The sequence below is a fragment of the Scyliorhinus torazame genome, chromosome 14 (genome assembly GCF_047496885.1).
Source record: "Scyliorhinus torazame isolate Kashiwa2021f chromosome 14, sScyTor2.1, whole genome shotgun sequence".
Taxonomy (NCBI): domain Eukaryota; kingdom Metazoa; phylum Chordata; class Chondrichthyes; order Carcharhiniformes; family Scyliorhinidae; genus Scyliorhinus; species Scyliorhinus torazame.
In genome coordinates this window covers 123,180,164-123,201,671 of record NC_092720.1, presented here as the reverse complement: position 1 = coordinate 123,201,671, position 21,508 = coordinate 123,180,164, and the positions used below count along the sequence as shown (strand labels likewise).

At 50.3% G+C, this 21,508-nt stretch overlaps 1 protein-coding gene and 1 long non-coding RNA gene across 5 annotated transcripts in view; one reads left to right on the top strand and one right to left on the bottom strand.

The window, feature by feature from the left end:
- Positions 1 to 21,508, top strand: part of yeats2 (YEATS domain containing 2) — a 210,402-nt gene that overhangs the window by 118,004 nt on the left and 70,890 nt on the right. The gene's annotated exons all lie outside the window — the stretch shown is intronic.
- On the bottom strand, positions 1,888 to 4,030 carry LOC140389999 (uncharacterized). Its single transcript, XR_011934534.1, has 2 exons — positions 3,845 to 4,030; positions 1,888 to 2,604 (listed from the first exon to the last, which is right to left on the bottom strand). It is a non-coding gene; the product is annotated as an uncharacterized lncRNA (long non-coding RNA).

Here is a 21,508-nt window from a genome sequence, read left to right as displayed (position 1 = left end):
TCGTTCTTTGTTTCGATGATAAGCTTCATATAATCATAGAATTTAAAGTGCAGAAGGAGGTCATTCAGCCCACCAAGTCTGCACTGACCCTTGGAAAAAGCACCTTACCTAAGCCACCCTATCCCTGCAACCCAGTAACCCCACTTAACCTTTTTTGACACTAAGGCAATTTAGCATGGCCAATCCACCTAACTTACACATCTTTGGACTGTGGGTGGAAACCGGAGCACCCGGAGGAAACCCACGCAGACACGGGGAGAATGTGCAGACTCCGCACAGACAGTGACCCAGCAGGGAATCGAACCTGGGATCCTGGAGCTGTGAAGCAACTGTGCTAACCACTGTGATACCGGGCCGCCCATCAATTTTGCAAGTGTTTCTCGATTTTCCATGTTTACACCAAGGCTATAATGAGATTTGGAGCCGTGGTATTGGTGGAACCCAAACTAAGAATTGGTGAATAAGTGCTTGATAGCACTCCCAATGACACTTGCTGATGGTTGGCAATAGTCATTGTCCAGATTCATTGTCCAGATCCTTTTTATTGACAAGCCCATTTCTCACATTGTCAGGTAGATGCTAGTGTTGCCACTGTACTCAAACAGCTTGGCTCAGGGCACGGGCAGTACTGGAGAACTACAGTACTACAAAGCGTTTGCTTTGTTCAGTACGTTCAGCCATTTCTTAATCTCACGTGAACAGAATCAAATTAGCTGAAAGCTGGCACCCGTGCTGTTGGGAACCTCAGGGAGAGGCTGAGATGGATCATTTACTAGACATTTCAGGCTGAAGATGGTTGTAAGTGCTCCAGCTTCAGCGATGTGCTGTGCACCCCATCATTTAGGATAGGGATATTTGTGGAGCCGCCTCCTCTGGTTAGTTGTTGAATTGTCCATCACCATTCAGGACTAGATGTGGCAGGACTGCAGAGCTTTGATTTGACCCATTGGCCGCGAGATTGCAAAATCTGCCTATTGCCTGGTGCTTCTAGTGTTTAGCATGCGAGTAGTCCTGTGTTTGTAGCTACAGTAAGTTAGCACTTCATTTTTAGGCATGCCTGGTTCTACTCTTGACATGCTCTCTTATACCTCTTATTGAATCAGGATTGGTCACCTGGCTTGTTGGTAATTGTAGACTGAAGGATGTGCTGGGCCATGAGGCTACAGATTGTGCTTGTATACAATTTTGCATCTGCTGATGCCCCACAGCCCTTCAAGGATACCTAATTTTGAGCTGCTGGGTCTAGTCTGAATCTAGACCATTTAGCACAGTGATGGTGCCATACAACATGATGGAGAGTATCCTCAATGTGAAGGTGGGACTTCAACTCCATAAGGACTGTGCTGCCGTCATTCCTTCCAATGCTGTCATGGGCAGATGCATCTGCAACAGGCATATTGATAAGAACAAGATCAAGTAGGTTTCTCCCTCTTGATGGTTCTCTGACCATCTGGTGCATCCCAGTCTGACAGATATGGCCTTCAGGGTTTGGCCAGTCATGGGGCTACTGAGCCGCTCTTGGTGATGGAATTTAAATTCCGCCCAGAGTACATTCCATGCTCTTGTTGTTCTTGGGTGTTTCTTCCAGCTGCTGTGATGGACACACCGCGCACACACGTCACCCACACCACACGGGGGGAAGGTAGGGGTGGGGGGCTGTGTCCTCTGAAGCTGCATTTAAATTACTGCTGTTCTAATTTGTATTCTTGGAAACCAATGTCAGTCAGCTGATTATGTTGTCTTATCGGGAGAGCTGCAGAGCCAGCATTTGCAATGAGATGCTATTGGAACAGCCCTCAAGTCGTTTTTCTAAGGGCTCGGTCAGTGTTTTCTCAGTTCTGTTATAGTGCAGAAATACAGTTGGTGAAAATGACACTGGAGCCAATCTTTACTCAGCCTTACGTTTATTTGCATAATGTAACATACATGCATTTACTTCCTAACTGAATCACACGTAGTTTCATTCAGTGTCTCTTTAATATGTGCTCAATTAATACCCTCTATATCTATCTAATTAAATGCAATTGATATGTAATTAACAGGTTCCTCAAGGATTCTGTGATCATGTCAATGATTCAGCATTAAGGAGGTGAAGGAGGGAAATCGGCTTCCGCCCAGCAAACGGAGGCCCCTGCTAAAGTGTGCTCCAGCCGCTATTGGCTGAGCACAGGGTCAGGTTGGCTATGATGTGCCTGCTTGCATTTTCAGGCTTTGTTCACAAAGAGTGACCATTTAGGGGAGTAAGCCCAGGCATGGTCAAACAAGATTTTTTTATTCGGCAGTTTTGCCCTGAGGACCTTCAGGAAGAATGGTCAGAGAAATCCATACATTTTACAGATTGTCTGTCTACAGACTTATCCTCTTCTACCCTTCACTCTTGAATGCCTTGATTTATGTTCGGCATGGATCCATGGGCCCTGGCATCTCAGTAACATGCTTATTGTTTGTGTGAGTGATGGAGACTGTTCAACCACAGGAGGCATCACACATTTCTCTATTCAGTTGTTTTCTCGCTCTCCCTCACTCATGCACTCACACTGGAAACAGTACTGGAAACCAATAAAATTAGGAAGTGTTGGAAAAGCTCAGCAGGTCTGGTAGCATCTGTGGAGAGAGAAACAGGTAATGTTTCAAACCCAATATTACTCTTCTTCAGAATTGAAGAGAGGTAGGAGGTTTATTGAAGAGAGGTAGGAGGGTTTATGGTGTTGAAGAAAAGGTGGAGGGGGGGGGGCGGTGTTCAGGTGGAGCAAAAGAGAGGAGCAAGGATAGGTTAGAGGGCGGAGGGGATTAAACGTCAAAGATGTCACGAGATAAAGGAAGTGGTAATTATAGTATTAAAGACACAAAGCATTTGTTCAGATTAATAGCAGGATAAAGGTCAGTGCTGTCTGAAAGCAAACACATGAAAATAATGTAATGATCTTTATTATTGTCACAAGTAGGCTTATATTAACACTGCAATGAAGTTACTGTGAAACGCCCCTAGTCGCCACACTCCGGCGCCTGCTCGGGTACACTGAGGGAGAATTCAGAATGTCCAATTCACCTAACAAGCACATGCAGACTCCGCACAGGCAAGTGACCCAACCGGGAATCAAACCTGGGACCCTGGTGCTGTGAAGCAACTGTGCCAACCACTGTGGTGCCCATTTTGGGGAGTTAACATTTCGCCATTTAGGGGAGTTCCCCCAGACTGGCACTGGGGGAAAATAATTCAATGTGGAGGATGGAGTTTATGGTCTGAAGTTGTTGAACTCAATATTGAGTCCGGGAGCCTGTCAAGTGCCAGATCGGAAGATGAGGTGCTGTTCCTCAAGTTTACGTTGGGCTTGTTTGGACCATTGCAGCAGTGCGCATCAGAGGCAGATGGTGAATTGAAATGGTGAGCGACCAGGAGGTCGGAGTCATACTTGCGGACTGAACGGAGGTGTCCTGCAAAGTGGTCACCCAGTCTGCATTTGGTCTCCCCAGTGCTGAGGAGCCACATTGTGAGCAGTGAATAGAGTTGACTAAATTGAAAGAAGTACGAGTAAATCGCAGCTTCACCTGAAAGGAGTGTTTGGGGCCTTAGATAGTGATGGGGCAGGGGGTAAAGGGCAGGTGTCGCACCTCTTGCGATTGTATGGAAAGTACCATGGAAAGGCGAAGAGGTGTTGGGGGGGAATAGAGTAGTTGACCAGAGTGTCACGGAGGAAATGGTCCTTTCAAAATGCTGAGAGCGGAGTGGAAAACAATTTTATTCTACTGGAAAAGAATAGGGTATAGGAACCACAACTGATTACTGCCTCCCTCACAGAAAGGTCATAGAGGCTGGCTGTAGACCTCCCTCCGCACCACCTACCCTGGATGAGGTCCGTTAACCTGGGTTGAATCTTGGTCCATCTGTATTGTATCGCTCATTAGCCCATCGAATCAATGCTGAATGGGTGGAGTTGGGCAAAGTCCTCTGAAATCACTGACATGTAATCTGCAATCAATCACCAGAAACAAGGTTATGTTCAGGATGTATTACATAGAGATCTGCTTATCCCTGGGGATAATTCCATTCCAGGGCTGGGGCTAATAAGGCCTAATTTGGTATCACACTGGAGCCAGTGAATTGTGTTCTGTTTCGAATGTTTCTGATTTCTGCCTTTTTAAACTCCACTTGAATGTGGCCTTATTCCCAAGGGAAGTCTTTCTGAATCCCCGTGTGTTTCTGAATCCCCGCAAGAAATCTGCTAGCCTCAGCCGGAAGGTGATTACATTGGAGTATTGTTAAAGATATAAAGAGTTAATCTTACCGAGCTCTCTCGGTGCAAATGGGTGTCAAATTACGTCTCAAATAATTGACTCAGAAGTTTGGCGTAACCACACGTACAGACTTCATCACTTACATCATTGACAGGAGGAATCCTAATTTTAGACAATACCTCCATGTCTCATGTCAGCAGACTGAACACTAAAGAGCAGTGAAGAATTATCATGAATACCATTAAAGATAATGGTTTGGTTACTGTCCGCTGAACTGAGTATTTTTCTGGTATAATTTGTTCTTCCTCTTGCGTTGGCATGCTTTTATTTTTGTTGCAGCCTCAGAGGGTGTGCAGACTGATGAGAGTCTGTGCCTCTGGACAGCAGTTTACTGTTACGATCTCTTTAACGCGGTGACGTCACGAGTATACCTTTTATTAGCAGAGTATCTTGGGCGCGATTCTCCCCTCCTGCGCCGATTGGGAGAATCGCCTGGGTCGCCAAATTTTCCCGCGATGCCGGTCCGACACCCTCCCGCGATTCTCCCAAGCGACGAGATCGGCCCTGTCGAGTTCCGCGCGGCGCAGTCCGGAGAATCGCCCGAGACACCCAAAATGGCGATTCTCCGGCACCCCTGCTATTCTCAGGCCCGGATGGGCCGAGCGGCCAGCCCAAAACGGCAGGTTCCCCCCGGCGGCGTCCACATCTGGTCGCTGCCGGCGGGAACAGCGCGGGAACGCTGTGGGGGCGGCCTGCGAGGGGGGGGGGGGGGGGGGGGGGGAGGGAGGATCCTGCACTGGGGGGGGGGGCCTCAAATGGGGTCTGAAGGAGGACCTCCTTTCTTCCGCAGCCGCGCAAGATCCGTCTGACATCTTCTTGCGGGGCGGACTCGGAGAGGACGGCAACCACGCATGCGCGGGTGACGCCAGTTATGTGGCGCCGGCCGCGTCATGTATGCGGCGCCGCCTTTATGCGGCGCCAAGGCCTGCCGCGCGTAAATGACGCGGCACCGCTCCTAGCCCATTATCGGGCCATGAATCGGTCGGGATAGGGGCCGTTTCGCGCCGTCATGAATCTCGATGCCGTTCACGACGGCGCGAACACTCTGCCTCCATTTCGGAGAATCCCGCCCCTGATCTTTAATTTATAAACAAATTCAAAGTGAACATCGTTTGGCTTCAAGGCATTGAAATTGCGGTTCATGTAAATAGCAGCTATCTGCTCCTAATCCTTTGAGAGCTTAGTGCTACTGTTGAATAATTAACCCTGTATAATTCCCTGAATAATCTGAAAAAGTACTGTCCGTATCCTCAATAAATAAAATCTGATTTCTAAAATGAAGTAATTTTTTTCTGTCCAAGAGCTCAGTTTTAAGGTGCATCTTAAAGGAGAAGAGAGAGGTGGAGAGATCGATGAAAAGATTTCCAGAACTAGGTTATCGTTGAAGGTACAGCCACCATGGTATTAATATTGGGGATATGCAGGAGGCCTGACTTGGAAGAGCGCAGAGATTTCAATGCTGTACATAGTTGCTGTGACCAGGAGGCACGGTAGCACAGTGGTTAGCACCAGGTTCAATTCCTGCTTGGGTCGCACCTGTCTGCGGAGTCTGCATGTTCTCCCCGTGTCTGTGTGGGTTTCCCTTGGGTGCTCCGGTTTCCTCCCACAGGTCCCAAAAGACGTGCTGTTAGGTGAATTGGACATTATGAATTCTCCCTCAGTGTACCCAATCAGGCACCGAGTGTGACTTTTCACAGTAACTTCATTGCAGTGTTAATGTAAGCCTAATTGTGACAATAATAAAGATTGTTATGATTATTATTATGGGGGTGAAACATAGAAAATAGAAGCAGGAGGAGGCCATTCAGCCCTTCGAGCCTGTTCCACCATTCATTATGATCAATTCAATAGCCAGATCCCACCTTAATCCCACCGAGGGACTACCAAATTGAGGCATTACCTTATTAATGGTGCTGTCATGTGTCCCGAAGCTCATCTCAGTGTCAGATACAACACCAAGGTTAGGTATCGTCCAGCTCAGGCTCAGACAGTTCCCGGAGGGAGGCATGGAGTCAGTGGCCTAAGGAATGGAGTTTGTTGCTGGAACTGAAAGCAATGGCTTTACGTTCCCAATATTTAGTTGGAAAATGTTTTTGCTCACCCAGTATTGGATGTGGATCAATCAGTCTGACTATTGGAGACATTGGAGGTGTTGGTGAGATATGTCATCAGCACACAAGAAGCACTTTGAGATGTTTTGAGGATGAGAAAGATAAATGCAAGTTATCGCTCAAGTACGGGCAGCACGGTAACATGGTGGTTAGCACAATTGCTTCACAGCTCCAGAGTCCCAGGTTCAATTCCCGGCTTGGGTCACTGTCTGTGTGGAGTCTGCACGTTCTCCCCGTGTGTGCGTGGGTTTCCTCCGGGTGCTCCGGTTTCCTCCCACAGTCCAAAGATGTGCAGGTTAGGTGGATTGGCCATGCTAAATTGCCCTTAGTGTCCAAAATTGCCCTTAGTGTTGGGTGGGGTTACTGGGTTATGGGGATAGGGTGGAGGTGTGGGCTTAGGTAGAGTGCTCTTTCAAAGAGCTGGTGCAGACTCGATAGGCCGAATGGCCTCCTTCTGCACTGTAAATTCTATGATAAGTTAGCCTTAGTGCCCTTCATGATGGTAGAGAGAGGGGTAGGGGGAGCTCAGCTCCTCAATGATTCCAGCTACATTTGTGTGTGTGTGGAAGTGTGCCTGCAAGGATGTGTATGGGAATGTGTCCGTGTGAATGCGCGTGTCAGTATGTGGGTGGGTGTGTGTGGGTTTGTGTCTGCATCTGCCTGTGTATGTGACTGCATCTACCTGTGTGTGTTGGCCTGCGTGGGTATGTGGCAGTATGTGGGTGGGTGTGAGTTTATATATGTGTAGATATGTGTCTGTGCATGTGTGTGCACGTGTCAGTATGTGGGTGTGTGTACATGTAAACATCTGTTTCTCTGTGTGTGCATGGATATGTGCATGTGTGTGCATGTGCCTGTGTGAGCATGCGTGTGGATGTCAGTGTACGCGTGCGCAGGCACATGGACAGTGGGTGTGGATGGAATCAGGCTCAGTTTGCAGGCACATTGCAGGGTGAAGGGGCTGGCTGGGACAGAGCCTGGGGTTTGCCATTTCATTCAAATCACAAGGGGGCCTGTGCACAATTTCCAGTTGCATATATCCATTAATATGCGGTGTCTGCAGTCCAGGATTAACCTGGTGATAACAGCCACACATTGGATGCCATCAGTGATCAGTCAGTAATTACATGCACACCTTTTTCCATTCGGCTGCTGGTTGAAGGTGCGTGTCCTGACCAATTGTCGAGTATGAATGATGTCATTATGTGCCAGCTGATATATTTAGTGCCGGTTGACAGTTTTTTTCAATGCACATGCCCACCCCCCTCCATCACATGCTTTGCTGCTTGAAACCCGTATCTCCACTCTGTTATATAGGCAAAAACATATTGAGTGGAATTCTGAGACTAGGTGCCGTGCTTGGCGTGGGAATCTACAGTGTTTCCCGCTGTGGCAGCCAGTGGGAACACGCCAAATTTTCCACCCCCGATGCTCCCGGGTATTTTATGCCATATTTCATGGCGGGACAGGCCTGGAAGGCGCGGAGTCGTATCCGAATGAAAAGGCCCCCAACGTCACTGACCCAGCATTAAAAAAGAAGGTGGATCTCCTGAGAAACAAGATGGATCTCCAGGAACATTCTGAGGCTGGAATATGAATCCCCCGAGGACCCGGAATCTGGAAGATTCACCTGCAGATACACCCCAACCCACTGCTGTGGTGCTCTAAAGTGCAGGCTGTGGGTGGCCTCCATCCTGAGCTCCAGAGGCAGCCTCAGGCATTGTTCAGATAAGCCCCGACATCTGCACGCCACTTTGTTCCAAACGTGTTTGACGCCATTGGAAATTAGGTTCACGCTGACCTCGGGGGGGGGGATTTACTGACCAACAATGGCGGTCACCAGCAGAAGATCTCAGTGTAAATTCACGCTGGCGTGATACCGATTTCAGCGACATCTAACACCCCGGTGGGAACTTGGAAGAGTTCCGCCCATTTTCAGTTCCTGTGTTTCCTTAATCTGCTGTGCCTGTGGGGGATAATACTGACTCACGGACAGTGTTGCATACTTGATGCTCTTTGTGCTTAGTTACTGGAAAAACCACATCAGCACAAGGTTTGTATTTAATATAGTTGTCGGTTAGAAGAAGTTGGCATGCCGGATTACAATATCTGCTTTCATCAGTCTTTAACTTCAAAGATTTGTAAATATTATTACCATATTTCTTTGCTTGCTTTAGTGAACGAGTCGGTACTTACCTGTGAAGTGTATCAGTATCTAGAGCAGCAAAGTCAGATTGCAGAGTAAAGCCCCCTCTCAATACTCCCAGTGCGGATGCAGCATGGGTGCGATACAGTCTAAAGCTGCCTGCACATTGTCCCATCAAACATTCCAGGAGAGGTACAGCATGGGTTCAGTACCATTTACTTGAGGGATCAAACATTCTGATCAGATGTCATGAAACGTTAACTGTTTATCTCCGCAGATACTGCCTGACCTGGTTTTACCCCAGCAGGACCTGTTTTTGTTTCAGGTTTCTAGCATCGGCGGCATTTTGCTTTTTTAAAGTTTGTGTTTTTTTTTAAAATATATTTTATTCAAGTTTTTTGGCCAAACATAACAATACGTAGTGTTTCTTTTACACAACAATAAAGCAATATAAATAACCGTGGCCAGTTTTAAACAAATAAATAATTAATATATAAACAAAAACAAAAAACAAAACTAAATGGCAACTGCCTTGTCCAAAATAAATACTCTCCACAAATACAATCCAACAATCCAATATACAATTACATATACCAAATACCTATACATATACAATAACATCCCTGAGAGTCCGTCCGATTCCTCCCTCCCGCCCTTCTCTCTCTCTCTCTCTCTCTCTCTCTCTCTCTCTCTCCCCCCCCCCCCCCCCCCCCCCCGGGTTGCTGCTGTTGTCTACTTCTTTTCCATTCCCTCTATCTTTCTGTGAGGTAGTCGGCGAACGGTTGCCACCGCCTGGTGAACCCCTGAGCCAAACTCCTTAACACGAACTTAATCCGTTCTAACTATATGAACCCTGCCATATCGTTTATCCAGGTCTCCACACCCTGGCTTCCTTCCACATTAACAATATCCTGCGCCGGGCTACAAGGGACGCAAAGGCCAACACGTCAGCCTCTCTCGCCTCCTGCACTCCCGGCTCTTCTGCAACCCCAAATATAGCCAACCCCCAGCTTGGTTCGACCCGGACCCCCACCACCTTCGAAAGCACCTTCGAAAGCACCTTTGCCACCCCCACCCAGAACCCCTGTAGTGCCGGGCATGACCAGAACATGTGGGTGTGATTCGCTGGGCCTCTCGAGCATCTCGCACACCTATCCTCTACCCCAAAAGATTTACTAAGCCGTGCTCCAGTCATATACGCCCTGTGTAGCACCTTAAATTGTATCAGGCTTAGCCTGGCACACGAGGACGATGAGTTTACCCTACGTAGGGCATCAGCCCACAGCCCCTCCTCAATCTCCTCCCCCAGCTCTTCTTCCCATTTCCCTTTCAGCTCATCTACCATGATCTCCCCCTCGTCCCTCATTTCCCTATATATGTCCGACACCTTACTATCCCCCACCCATGTCTCTGAGATCACTCTATCCTTCACCTCCTGCGTCGGGAGCTGTGGGAATTCCCTCACCTGTTGCCTCGCAAAAGCCCTCAATTGCATATGCCGAAATGCATTCCCTTGGGGCAACCCATATTTCTCCGTCAGCGCTCCCAGACTCGCAAACGTCCCATCTACAAATAGATCTCTTAGTTGTACTACCCAGCTCTTTGCCATGCTCCAAATCCCCCATCCATTCTCCCCGGAACAAACCTATGATTGTTTCTTATCGGGGACCGCACCGAAGCTCCCGTCCCTCCCCTATGCCGTCTCCACTGCCCCCAAATTTTCAATGTAGCCACCACCACCGGGCTTGTGGTGTATTTCTTCGTTGAGAACGGCAACGGCGCCGTCACCATTGCTTGCAGGCTAGTCCCCCTGCAGGACGCCCTCTCCAATCTCTTCCACGCCGCTCCCTCCCCTTCTCCCATCCACTTACACACCATTGAAACATTGGTGGCCCAGTAGTAGTCACTTAGGCTCGGTAGTGCCAGCACCCCCCTGTCCCTACTACGCTGCAAGAATCCCCGCCTCACTCTCGGGGTCTTCCCAGCCCACACAAAACTCATAATGCTCTTCTCAATTCTTTTGAAAAAAGCCTTCGTGATCACCACCGGGAGGCACTGGAACACAAAAAGGAATCTCGGGAGGACCACCATTTTAACCGCCTGCACCCTACCTGCCAATGACAGGGACACCATGTCCCATCTCTTGAAATCCTCCTCCATCTGTTCCACCAACCGTGTTAAATTGATCCTATGTAATGTACCCCAATTCTTGGCTGTCTGGATCCCCAGGTACCGGAAGTCCCTTGTTACCTTCCTCAACGGTAAATCCTCTATCTCTCTGCTCTGCTCCCCCGGATGCACCACAAACACCTCACTTTTCCCCATGTTCAGTTTATACCCTGAAAAATCCCCAAACTCCCCAAGTATCCGCATTATCTCTGGCATCCCCTCCGCTGGGTCCGCCACGTATAGCAACAAATCATCCGCATACAGAGATACCCGGTGTTCTTCTCCCCCCCCCCCTAAGTACTCCCCTCCACTTCCTGGAACCCCTCAGTGCTATGGCCAGGGGTTCAATCGCCAATGCAAACAATAACGGGGACAGAGGACATCCCTGCCTCGTCCCTCTATGGAGCCGAAAATAGTCAGACCCCCGTCCGTTCGTGACCACGCTCGCCATCGGGGCCCTATACAGCAACTGTACCCACCTGATATACCCGTCCCCAAAGCCAAATCTCCTCAACACCTCCCACAAATAATCCCACTCCACTCTATCAAATGCTTTCTCGGCATCCATCGCCACCACTATCTCCGCTTTCCCCTCTGGTGGGGGCATCATCATTACCCCTAGCAGCCTCCGTATATTTGTATTCAGCTGTCTCCCCTTCACAAACCCAGTTTGGTCCTCATGGACCACCTCCGGGACACAATCCTCTATCCTCATTGCCATTACCTTGGCCAGAATCTTAGCATCCGCATTCAGGAGGGAAATGGGCCTGTATGACCCGCTGCAATGCCTTCTTCTTTAGGAGGAGCGATATCGTTGCCTCTGACATAGTCGGGGGCAGCTGCCCCCTTTCCCTCGCCTCATTAAAGGTTCTCATGAGTAGCGGGGCCAGCAAGTCCAAATATTTCTTATAGAATTCAACTGGGAATCCGTCTGGTCCCGGGGCCTTCCCCGCCTGCATGCTCCCAATCCCTTTCACTACTTCCTCCGTCTCAATCTGTGCTCCCAGCCCCACTCGCTCCTGCTCCTCCACCTTAGGAAATTCCAGCTGATCCAGAAAGCACATCATTCTCTCCTTCCCGTCCGGGGGCTGCGCTTCATATAATCTTTCATAAAATGCCTTGAACACTCCATCTCTCCCTCCTCATCTCTCACCCCCCCTATCTCCCTCGCTGCTCCCCTTTTCCTCAGTTGGTGGGCCAACAACCTACTCGCCTTCTCCCCATATTCGCACTGTACACCCTGTGCCTTCCTCCATTGTGCCTCTGCATTACCCGTAGTCAACAAGTCAAATTCTACATGTAGCCTTTGCCTTTCCCTGTACAGTCCCTCCTCCGGTGCCTCTGCGTATTGCCTGTCCACCCTCAGAAGTTCTTTCAACAACCGCTCCCTTTCCCTACCCTCCTGCTTTCCTTTATGTGCCCTAATAGATATCAGCTCCCCTCTAACCACTGCCTTCAGTGCCTCCCAGACCACTCCCACCTGTACCTCCCCATTATCATTAAGTTCCAAGTACCTTTCAATACACCCCCTCACCCTTAAACACACCCCCTCATCTGCCAATAATCCCATGTCCATTCTCCAGGGTGGAAGCTGTTGTTTTTCTTCCCCTATCTCCAGGTCCACCCAGTGTGGAGCATGATCCGAGATGGCTATAGCCATGTACTCCGTCCCCGTCACCTTTTGGGATCAGTGAAAATACTTTGTGTTCATAGGAGAAAAATAAAAACTCCTTACTCCTAGGTCTACTAAATCTCCAGGGATCTACTCCTCCCATCTGCTCCATAAAATCCTTAAGCACCCTAGCTGCAGCCGGCCTCCTTCCGGTCCTGGACCTCGATCTGTCCAGCCCTGGGTCCAGCACCGTATTAAAGTCTCCACCCATTACCAACTTCCCCACTTCTAGGTCCGGGATTCGTCCTAACATACGCCTCATAAAATTGGCATCATCCCAGTTCGGGGCATACACGTTCACTAATACCACCGCCTCCCCTTGCAGTTTGCCACTCACCATCACATATCTGCCCCCACTATCCGCCACTATAGTCTTTGCCTCAAACATTACCCGCTTCCCCACTAGTATGGCCACCCCCCTGTTTTTTGCATCTAGCCCCGAATGAAACACCTGCCCCACCCATCCTTTGCGAAGTCTAACCTGGTCTATCAGCTTCAGATGCGTCTCCTGAAGCATAACCATATCTGCCTTAAGTTTCTTTAGGTGTGCGAGTACCCGTGCCCTCTTAATCGGCCAATTCAGCCCTCTCACATTCCACGTGATCAACCGGGTTGGGGGGCTCTTTACCCCCCCCCCTTGACGACTAGCCATTTCCTTTTTCAATCCAGCTCCTCACCCGGTTCCCACGTAGCTGTAACCCCCCCAGGCGGCACCCCCCCGCCCCGACACCCCCCTCCCATACCAGCTCCCCCTTCTCCCCAGCAGCAGCAACCCAGTTAACCCCCCCCTCCCCCCCCCGCTAGATCCCAAGCTAGCGTAATTGCACCCCCCATGTTGCTCCCAGAAGTCAGCAAACTCTGGCCGACCTCGGCTTCCCCCCGTGACCTCGGCTCACACTGTGCGAGGCCCCCTCCTTCCTGCTTCCCTGTTCCCGTGCAGGAACCATAGCGCGGGAACAAAGCCCGCGCTTCCCTTTTGGCCCCGCCCCCAATGGCCGGCGCCCTCAGTTCCTCATCCTCCCCCACGACATGAGGAAGAGAGAGAAGTTACAGGGTCGCAGGTTTAACAACTTGGGAAGTCCTCTCTTCCCCCTTTTCCCCCCTTCATCCCACAAATTTACCCCCCCACTTTTGTCCCAAACGTTCTTTTTCTGGCTCGCTCACTCCAGCTTCTCCTCGACAATAAATGTCCACGCCTCATCTGCCGTTTCGAAGTAGTGGTGTTTCCCTAGATGTGTGACCCACAGTCTTGCCGGTTGCAGTATTCCGAATTTGACCTTCCTTTTATGCAACACCGCCTTGGCCCGATTAAAGCTTGCCCTCCTTCTCGCCACCTCCGCACTCCAATCTTGATATACGCAGATCACCGCATTCTCCCACCTACTGCTCCGAGTTTTCTTTGCCCATCTGAGGACCATCTCTCTGTCCTTATATCGGAGAAATCTCACCACTATTGCTCGAGGAATTTCTCCAACCCTCGGTCTTCGCGCCATAACCTGATAGGCTCCCTCCACCTCCAGCGGACCCGTCGGGGCCTCCGATCCCATTAACGAGTGCAGCATCGTGCTCACATATGCCCCGACGTCCGCCCCTTCTGCACCTTCGGGAAGACCAAGAATCCTTAGGTTCTACCTCCTCGCATTATTCTCCAGCACCTCCAGCCTTTCCACACATCTTTTGTGTTGTGCCTCGTGGATCTCCGTTTTCACCACCAAGCCCTGTATGTCGTTCTCATTCTCAGCAGCCTTTGCCTTCACGACCCGAAGCTCCTGTTCCTGGGTCTTTTGCTCCTCCTTTAGCCCCTCAATCGCTTGTAATATCGGGGCCAACAGCTCCTTCTTCATCTCCTTTTTGAGTTCATCTCCGCAACACCGCAGGAACTCTTGTTGGTCAGGGCCCCATATTAAACTGCCTCCTTCCGACGCCATCTTGCTTTGTGCCTGCCTTCCTGGCCGCTGCTCTCGAGGATCCACCGCAATCCGGCTACTTTCCTCTCTTTTTTCCATCCGTGTCCAGGGGGGATTCCCTTCTGGATTACCGCACAGTGTTATTTGCCGTTAAAATTGCCGATGGGGCTCCTATTAAGAGCCCAAAAGTCCATTCCACCAGGAGCTGCCGAAACGTGCGACTCAGCTGGTCATCGCCGCACCCGGAACCTCAGTTTGTGTTTTTAACAGGAGGAGTTAGATATATTCAAGTTTTCAGAGTGAGCCAAGGAGTTTGCTTGTTATTTTGCTTACATTCTGTTTCTTTCCACACCTGAGGCGCGATTCTCCGACCCCCCACCGGGTCCACCACTGGCGATTCTCCGGCCCGCGATGGGCCGAAGTGCCGCCGTTGTCAACCCTCGCCCACTGGCGTGGATTTAACCACATTTTGAATGGCGGGACAAGGCGGCGCGGGCAGGCTCCGGGGTCCTGGGGGGGGCACGGGGCAATCTGGCCCCGGGTGGTGCCCCCACGGTGGCCTGGCACCCGATCGGGGCCCACCGATCCGCGGGTGGCCCACAGGCACAGCAGATTAAGGAAACACAGGAACTGAAATGTGGGGGCACTCTTTTTCTTCCGCCTTCGCCATAGTCTTCACTATGGCGGAGGCGGAAGAGACCCCCTCCCCTGCGCATGCGCGGGGATGACATAAGCCGCTGACGCTCCCGCGCATGCGTCGCCCGGCGAAGACCTTTCGGCGCCGGCTGGCGTGGCGCCAGCGGAGCGGAAACCACTCCTTCGTGGGCCTAGCCCCTAAAGGTGCAGAGACTTCCGCGCCTTTGGGGTGGCCTGACGCCGGAGTGGTTCCCGCCACTCCATTACGCCGGAAACCCCCACCCCTTCGGGTAGGGGAGAGTCCCGCCCCTTGTTATTAAGCTATTCACAACAGATATGAAAAGAGATAAACTGTACAGCAATGCAAAGTGTTTTAAATGATTGGAGATCACTGATAACAGAGAATCAAGAACAGTCAATGACAAACAGGATAAATGGTGGTAGTGACATAGCAACGAGGAATGGGGTGAGTAACGGAAAGGAACAGCATTATAGCGAGTGTAAAGGAAGGAAATCATCGAATCGCTGCAGTGCAGGAGGCCATTCAGCCCGAGTCTGCACCGATCCTCTGAAAGAGCACTCTACCCAAGCCCAATCGCCCACCCTATACCTGGGGCAATTTTAGCATAGCCAATCCACTTCACCGTCTTTGGACTGTGGGAGGAAACCGGAGCACCCGGAGGAAACCCACGCAGACACGGGGAGAATATGCAAACTCCGCACAGTCACCCGAGGTCGGAATTGAACCAGGGTCCCAGGCGCTGTGAGGCAGCAGTGCTAACCACAGTGCCACTGCGCTGCCCCAAAATGGGGAGAATAACAGAAAGGAATAGGGACATTGGGAGAATAATGGGAAAATTAGGAGAGCAGCAGAAACAGAGATGGACCGGAGAGAGCAGAGACCCTTTGCTGCTCAGTAGTTTTTCACTGAACGATGGGTGATGCCGCAAATGCTCCAGTTGGTCATGGAGAGTTTTAACAAATAAACTTGGCAGCGATTTAAGCTGGGTCTGAGCTGTTTCTTAATCCCGATTAGGTGTTTGCACCAAGATCCCGCAGTAACTTTTACACAAGATTTCCTTTGACACCTCTTGCCGGCTATATCTGTAAAAGCAACAGTCCCATCATAGAACCAGCTCGATTCAGAATGAAGGTCCCGCTGTGGACTTGGCATTGGTGTAACCAATTGACTTACTTTGTGAATCACGAGAGCTCTTTGCTCCTCAGCACCGGTACACTGAGTCAGGGGGTGTGGAAAGACCCCCTGAGGGGGGTCACTAGCGATTAACTAATCGCGCAGCTCTCTCACAAGCACCATCACCACCCACAGGCTGGAGTTTCTGCACTGCGGCATTGTGCAATTCATGCCTCCTTTGTTCAACAGCTCATTTCTTGTTGTGGCTGTCTGCAGGTTTGAAAGTCTCAACAAGCACAGACAGGCCAGCACCCAAAGCGGGGCTCACTATTCATTGCCAGGTTGAAACATACTGTTGATGTTGCCTTTCCACCTGTGCAAATTGCACTGGTGCCCGGGAGCCGTCTGCTGTGTTTTTGTCTGGAACATTAAGTTCCTGGATAAAGAGCCTGGGGTTTCCTCACAAAATATTTACTTGTTACTACGACTCAAAGGTGTAGCGTAAGTGCGGGCGCACGGAATTACTGCCACTTTTGGGATAGCCATCACCCCAGGGATATCTGCCAAACTGGCACAGGTTGGTATGGAGAGTTCACTGCTCAGTGTTGGTATAGAGAGTTCCCCGCTCAGTGTTGGTGTAGAGAGTTCACCGCTCAGTGTTGGTATACAGAGTTCCCCGCTCAGTGTTGGTATAGAGAGTTCCCCGCACAGTGTTGGTATACAGAGTTCCCCGCTCACTGTTGGTATGGAGAGTTCACCGCTCAGTGTTGGTGTAGAGAGTTCACCGCTGAGTGTTGGTATAGAGAGTTCCCCGCTCAGTGTAGTATAGAGAGTTCACCGCTCAGTGTTCGTATAGAGTGTTCAACGCTCAGTGTTGGTATACAGAGTTCCCCGCTCAGTGTTGGTATACAGAGTTCCCCGCTCACTGTTGGTATGGAGAGTTCACCGCTCAGTGTTGGTGGAGAGAGTTCACCGCTCAGTGTTGGTATACAGAGTTCCCCGCTCAGTGTTGGTATACAGAGTTCACCGCTCAGTGTTGGTAGAGAGAGTTCCACGCTGAGTGTTGGTATAGAGAGTTCCCCGCTCAGTGTAGTATAGAGAGTTCACCGCTCAGTGTTCGTATAGAGTGTTCAACGCTCAGTGTTGGTATACAGAGTTCCCCGCTCAGTGTTGGTATACAGAGTTCCCCGCTCACTGTTGGTATGGAGAGTTCACCGCTCAGTGTTGGTGGAGAGAGTTCACCGCTCAGTGTTGGTATAGAGAGTTCCCCGCTCAGTGTAGTATAGAGAGTTCACCGCTCAGTGTTCGTATAGAGAGTTCAACGCTCAATGTTGGTATACAGAGCTCACTGCTCAGTGTTGGTATAGAGAGTTCCCCGCTCAGTGTTGGTGTAGAGAGTTCACCGCTCAGTGTTGGCATACAGAGTTCCCTGCTCAGTGTTGGTATAGAGAGATCCCCGCTCAGTGTTGGTATAGAGAGTTCACCGCTCAATGATGGTCTAGAGAGTTCCCCGCTCTGTGTTGGTATAGAGAGTTCCCCACGCAGTGTTGGTGTAGAGAGTTCACCGCTCACTGTTGGTATAGAGACTTCACCGCTCAGCGTTGGTATAGAGATGTTCACCGCTCAGTGTTGGTATAGAGAGTGCCCTGCTCAGTGTTGGTATAGAGAGTTCACCGCTCAGTGTTGGTATAGAGAGTTCACCGCTCAGTGTTGGTATAGAGAGTTGCCCGCTCAGTGTTGAGATAGAGAGTTCACTGCTCAGTGTTGGTATACAGAGTTCCCCGCTCAGTGTTGGTATAGACAGTTCCCCGCTCAGTGTTGGTCTGCAGAGTTCCCCGCTCTGTGTTGGTGGAGAGAGTTCCCCGTTCAGTGTTGGTATAGAGAGTTCCGCGCTCAGTGTTGGTATGGAGAGTTCCCTGTTCAGTGTTGGTATAGAGAGTTCACCGCTCAGTGTTGGTGTAGACAGTTCACCGCTCAGTGTTGGTATAGACAGTTAACTGCTCAGTGTTGGTATAGAGTTCACCGCTCAGTGTTGGTATAGAGAGTTCACCGCTCAGTGTTGGTGTGGAGAGTTCCCCGCTCAGTGTTGGTATAGAGAGTTCACCGCTCAGTGTTGGTATGGAGAGTTCACCGCTCAGTGTTGTTATAGAGAGTTCCCCGCTCAGTGTTGGTATAGAGAGTTCCCCGCTCAGTGTTGTTAGAGAGAGTTCCCCGCTCAGTGTTGGTATAGAGAGTTCCCCGCTCAGTGTTGGTATGCAGAGTTCCCCGCTCAGTGTTGGTATTGTGAGTTCACCGCTCAGTGTTGGTGGAGAGGGTTCCACGCTCAGTGTTGGTACAGAGAGTTCACTGCTTAGTGTTGGTATGGAGAGTTCCCCGCTCTGTGTTGGTATAGAGAGTTCACCGCTCAGTGTTGGTATAGAGAGTTCCCCGCTCAGTGTTAGTATAGAGAGTTCACTGGTCAGTGTTGGTGTAGAGAGTTCACCGCTCAGCGTTGGTGTAGAGAGTTCACCGCTCAGTGTTGGTATAGAGAGTTCCCTGCAGAGTGTTGGTATAGAGAGTTCCCCGCTCAGTGTTCGTATAGTGACTTCACCGCTCAGTGTTGGTATACAGAGATCCCCGCTCAGTGTTGGTACAGAGAGTTCACCGCTCAGTGTTGGTGTAGAGAGTTCACCGCTCAGTGTAGGTATAGAGAGTCCCCGCTCTGTGTTGGTATAGAGAGTTCCCCGCTCAGTGTTGGTGTAGAGAGTTCACCGCTCAGTGTAGGTATACAGAGTTTCAAGCTCAGTGTTGGTATAGAGAGTTCACCGCTCAGAGTTGGTATAGAGAGTTCCCCGCTCAGTGTTGGTATAGAGTTCCCCGCTCAGTGTTGGTATAGAGAGTTCCCCACTCAGTGTTGGTATAGACAGTTCACCGCTCAGTGTTGGTATAGAGAGTTCCCCGCTCAGTGTTGGTATACAGAGGTCCCCGCTCAGTGTTGGTATAGACAGTTCACCGCTCAGTGTTGGTATAGAGAGTTACCCGCTCAGTGTTGGTATACAGAGTTCCCCGCTCAGTGTTGGTATAGAGAGTTCACCGCTCAGTGTTGGTGTAGAGAGTTAACCGCTCAATGTTGGTATAGAGAGTTCCCTGCTCAGTGTTGGTATAGAGAGTTCCCCGCTCAGTGTTGGTATACAGAGTTCACCGCTCAGTGTTGGTATAGAGAGTTCACCACGCAGTGTTGGTATCGAGAGTTCCCCGCTCAGTGTTGGTAGAGAATTCACCGCGCAATGTTGGTATAGAGAGTTCCCCGCTTAGTGTTGGTATACAGAGTTCCCCGCTCAGTGTTGGTATAGAGAGTTCCCCACTCAGTGTTGGTATAGAGAGTTCACCGCTCAGTGTTGGTGTACAGAGTTCCCCGCTCAGTGTTGGTATACAGAGTTCACCGCTCAGTGTTGGTATCGAGAGTTCCCTGCTCATTGCTGGTTTCCAGACTTCCCCGCTCAGTGTTGGTATCGAGAGTTCCCCGCTCAGTGTTGGCATAGAGAGTTCACTGCTCAGTGTTGGTGTACACAGTTCCCCGCTCAGTGTTGGTATAGAGAGTTCCCCGCTCAGTGTTGGTATAGAGAGTTCACCGCTCAGTGTTGGTGTAGAGAGTTCCCCGCTCAGTGTTGGTATAGAGAATTCCCCGCTCAGTGTTGTTATAGAGAGCTCCCCGCTCAGTGTTGGTAAAGAGAGTTCACCGCTCAGTGTTGGTGGAGAGAGTTCCACGCTCAGTGTTGGTACAGAGAGTTCCCAGCTCAGTGTTGGTATAGAGAGTTCCCCGCTCTGTGTTGGTAGAGAGAGTTCACCGCTCAGTGTTGGTATAGAGAGTTCACCGCTCAGTGTTGGTATACAGAGTTCACCGCTCAGTGTTGGTATACAGAGTTCCCCGCTCAGTGTTGGTATACAGAGTTCACCGCTCAGTGTTGGTGGAGAGAGTTCCACGCTCAGTGTTGGTACAGAGAGTTCGCCACTTAGTGTTGGTATAGAGAGTTCACCGCTCAGTGTTGGTATACAGAGTTCCCCGCTCAGTGTTGTATAGAGTTCACCTCTCAGTGTTGATATAGAGAGTTCCCCGCTCAGTGTTCGTATAGTGACTACACCGCTCAGTGTTGGTATACAGAGATCCCCGCTCAGTGTTGGTACAGAGAGTTCACCGCTCAGTGTTGGTGTAGAGAGTTCCCCGCTCAGTGTTGGTATACAGAGGTCCCCGCTCAGTGTTGGTATAGACAGTTCACCGCTCAGTGTTGGTATAGAGAGTTCCCGCTCAGTGTTGGTATACACAGTGCCCCGCTCAGTGTTGGTATAGAGAGTTCACCGCTCAGTGTTGGTGTAGAGAGTTAACCGCTCAGTGTTGGTGTAGAGAGTTCCCTGCTCAGTGTTGGTATAGAGAGTTCCCCGCTCAGTGTTGGTATACAGAGTTCACCGCTCAGTGTTGGTATAGAGAGTTCCCCGCTCAGTGTTGGTATAGAGAGTTCACCGTGCAGTGTTGGTATCGAGAGTTCCACGCTCAGTATTGGTAGAGAATTCACCGCACAGTGTTGGTATAGAGAGTTCCCCGCTCAGTGTTGGTATACAGAGTTCCCCGCTCAGTGTTGGTATAGAGAGTTCCCCGCTCAGTGTTGGTATAGAGAGTTCACCGCTCAGTGTTGGTATACAGAGTTCACCGCTCCGTGTTGGTATCGAGAGTTCCCTGCTCATTGCTGGTTTCCAGACTTCCCCGCTCAGTGTTGGTATCGTGAGTTCCCCGCTCAGTGTTGGTATCGAGAGTTCACCGCTCAGTGTTGGTATACAGAGTTCCCCGCTCAGTGTTGGTATAGAGAGTTCCCCGCTCAGTGTTGGTATAGAGAGTTCACCGCTCAGTGTTGGTGTAGAGAGTTCACCGCTCAGTGTTGGTATAGAGAGTTCCCCGCTCAGTGTTGGTATAGAGAGTTCCCCGCTCAGTGTTGTTATAGAGAGCTCCCCGCTCAGTGTTGGTATAGAGAGTTAACCGCTCAATGTTGGTATACAGAGTTCCCCGCTCAGTGTTGGTATAGAGAGCTTCCCGCTCTATGTTGGTATAGAGAGTTCACCGCTCAGTGTTGGTATACAGAGTTCACCGCTCAGTGTTGGTGGAGAGAGTTCCACGCTCAGTGTTGGTACAGAGAGTTCCCAGCTCAGTGTTGGTATAGAGAGTTCCCCGCTCTGTGTTGGTATAGAGAGTTCACCGCTCAGTGTTCGTATAGAGAGTTCACCGCTCAGTGTTGGTATACAGAGTTCCCCACTCAGTGTTGGTATCGAGAGTTCACCGCTCATTGTTGGTATAGAGAGTTCACCGCTCAGTGTTGGTATACAGAGTTCCCCGCTCAGTGTTGGTATACAGAGTTCCCGGCTCAGTGTTCGTATAGAGAGTTCCCCGCTCAGTGTTGGTATACAGAG